The sequence below is a fragment of the Gavialis gangeticus genome, unplaced genomic scaffold, assembly GCF_001723915.1.
Source record: "Gavialis gangeticus isolate Ggan-Ray unplaced genomic scaffold, GavGan_comp1, whole genome shotgun sequence".
Classification (NCBI taxonomy): Eukaryota; Metazoa; Chordata; order Crocodylia; family Gavialidae; genus Gavialis; species Gavialis gangeticus.
The window spans coordinates 15,785,792-15,788,888 of NW_017728993.1; the positions used below are offsets into that span (position 1 = coordinate 15,785,792).

Genomic DNA, 3,097 nt, shown 5'->3' on the forward strand with positions numbered 1-3,097 from the left:
CACGGCACCTCGTCCCAGCCCAGTGGCCTGGGCGGGCAGGGGGAGCTGGATCTCGGGGGTCCGGAAGAGGGTGACGGCAGCACCCCCCCTCATCCAGAGCACCGATTCAGGCAGCGGGTGATCATGGTCCCTGCTCTATGGAGCAAGGAGGAGGACTACAGCTGCCAGTACGGCTCGCCCACGTACCTGGCCCTGTGCGGCTTGGGTGGTATCGTGAGCTGCGGCCTGACTCACACGGCGGTGGTGCCGCTGGACCTCGTGAAGTGTCGGATGCAGGCAGAGCCCAGCCGCTACCGGAGCCTGATGCAGGGCTTTTCCCTCACTGTGAAAGAGGAGGGGATGCGTGGGCTGGCCAAGGGATGGGCTCCCACCTGCTGGGGCTATTCCATGCAGGGCCTCTGCAAATTTGGCCTCTACGAGGTGTTCAAGCTGCGCTACTCTGAACTGTTGGGGTCGGAGCGAGCCTACCTGTACCGGACCAGCCTCTACCTGGCCGCCTCAGCCACCGCCGAGTTCTTTGCTGACATCGCCCTCTCTCCCATGGAGGCAGTCAAGGTGCGGATCCAGACTCAGAAGGGTTATGCCAACACGTTACGGGAGGCTGCCCCCAAGATGTATCAAGAGGAAGGTCTGTGGGCCTTCTATAAGGGAGTGACCCCACTCTGGATGCGCCAGATCCCCTATACCATGATGAAGTTTGCCTGCTTTGAGCGCACCTTGGAGGCTCTCTATGCCCACGTGGTCCCCAAGCCACGTAGCGAATGTACCAAGATGGAGCAGCTTGGTGTCACCTTTGTGGCTGGCTATATTGCTGGTGTCTTCTGCGCTGTCGTTTCCCACCCGGCTGACTCGGTAGTGTCTGTGCTCAACAAGGAGAAGGGAAGTAGTGCTTTGGACATCCTGAAGAGGCTGGGCTTTAGAGGTGTATGGAAAGGCCTCTTTGCCCGCATCCTCATGATTGGGACCCTCACAGCCCTGCAGTGGTTCATTTATGACTCGGTCAAGGTCTATTTAAGGATGCCCCGGCCCCCGCCACCGGAGATGCCTGAATCACTGAAAAAGCACTCATTCTTTAACTAGATCCAGCCTGCAGCCTTCACATGGTGAACTCCACTCCTGCCGCACTGAAATGCCTCATCCACGTCTCTGTAGCCTGTGTCAAGCTCTGGGACCACCACCGTCTCCTCTTCTCCAGAATGACACCCATCAGCCTAGTTATCTTTCTCCCACAGACCACCACGACTGCACTTCATGCAGGTCCCAGCTGTCTCAGACGCCGTCTGCATACACGTGGACTTATATTTGATTTGTTAAAGGTCTAGTTCCTCAAAGCCTTCAGTCTTGCAATATATGACTCTTGGGATTTGTTTTCTCTGTTGTCCGAGACTTCTGAAACGAGACAGGTAGTGTTCCCGTACTGTAGGGAAAGCTGCCAGAGTGCTGTACACAGGTGCTTGTTTTCAGAGATGTACAACAATCAGAAGAACCAGAACATCCCAGTGGCTGTGAATATTATAGTAAATAAGTTAATATGTTCAGATACTAATGCATTTACAATATCCCCTGCCTATAGGGTTGCTCCAGATGATCTACTAGAATTTTCAGCAGTTTCTGTTTTTATATTTTACTGTATGCCATTGATATTTTACTATATTAGGGGTGTAAAATACCACACATGTTAATATTTTTACAGCTTAACATATTTTTAAAGGTTAAGGTGTTAATAATATTCTTCTGTGCACATGGAACAATATTTTTGAGATGTTTGGAAGTGTGTTTATTAATGAACTGCGCTCCCAAATTTTAAAATCTGTGCATAAAACAGAGTTAATTCAGATCTTCAATCTTCATCTCTTGTTTTCAATAAACCATTTAGGATAGACATATAGGTATTATTAGCCCTATTTATATGTCGTTTCTCTCTCTTCTCTGACTTCCCTTTGTTTAAATATAGATCAAACTGACACGTGCCATGGGTTTGCTTTAATATAGGGGTATGGGCATGGTGTAGCTCAAATGAGATACTATATGCTGGCCACTCATTTCTGTGCAATTCATTTAGCTTAATGCATTTTTTCCAGCATGTTGTTTGTTAAATGTCTAGATTTTGTTTTAGGAATGTACATACCAGTAGTTAAAAGCAAATAAAGAAATCTTTTTAGTGGAAAAATATTATTTCGAAGTGTTTTAGTTACTGTTTAAATATAGAGTCTTTCTTGAATGATGGTGTCCTGTAGTAAGGCTGTAAACTAACTTTACATAAACCGTTTGTGTGCAATGAGCATTTATGGCCAACTGAATGAAATGACTAAGAAAATTCTGCAACATTTCTGACAAAGGTAAGACCCCGGTTCTGAAAGGCTATGAAACCAGTGCGGGGACCTTAACTGAAATCCATGGACCTTGGGTTAATATGTTGGAGAACGCAGTAGCTCAGTAGCCCAGAATTCAGTAGTCATGACCAAGAAATGCATGACCAGGAACGTGCATAAGCTTCACTCTTTCAAAATGTTTGCATAGCATATACCCGCAAAACGTGAAAAGGCTCCCAATAAACTGCTGTCCTACAGGTTTTTATGAATCCAGTTCCAAAGGGATTAAAAACTGCAAGATAAAAACTAGGCCCTAGAACTTGAAATGAAAAAAACCCTGGATTCTTTATCCGGCCTCCATTAAGGGAAAATAAATCTCAGCGACTAACCTGTTACCTGCCACCGTGTAAACAGACAGCACCGAAGAATAATCAAGGACAGAACTATAAGAGCTAGTTCTGTAGCTTGATGCAGAAGACACTGGACGGCACCTTCCAGTTTAGTACAGATAACCTGGAAGCAGTGAAAACCTTGTTTTCACTCCCATTTGAGTCTTGCCATTGAAGCTAAAACTCAATGGATTTTAAGATAATACTAAGTTTAATTAAAGCTTAATATTTTTGCAATCTCATTGAAACAATTGAACTATCATTGCTGTTATTACCATATTGAAAGTAGCAATTATTTAAGTGCAGTAATCAAGAATAACTAACAGTCTGGTCCAGAATTAAACTATGGAGAAAGCAGTGAGGAAAGCACTGAATTAAAAGGAGCAACAACTATGC

The 3,097-nt window shown here is 45.5% G+C and overlaps 1 pseudogene; it reads left to right on the plus strand.

Moving 5' to 3' along the window:
• Positions 1-83: 83 nt before the first annotated feature.
• LOC109305373 lies at positions 84-2,119 on the plus strand (annotated as a pseudogene).
• Positions 2,120-3,097: the final 978 nt, after the last annotated feature.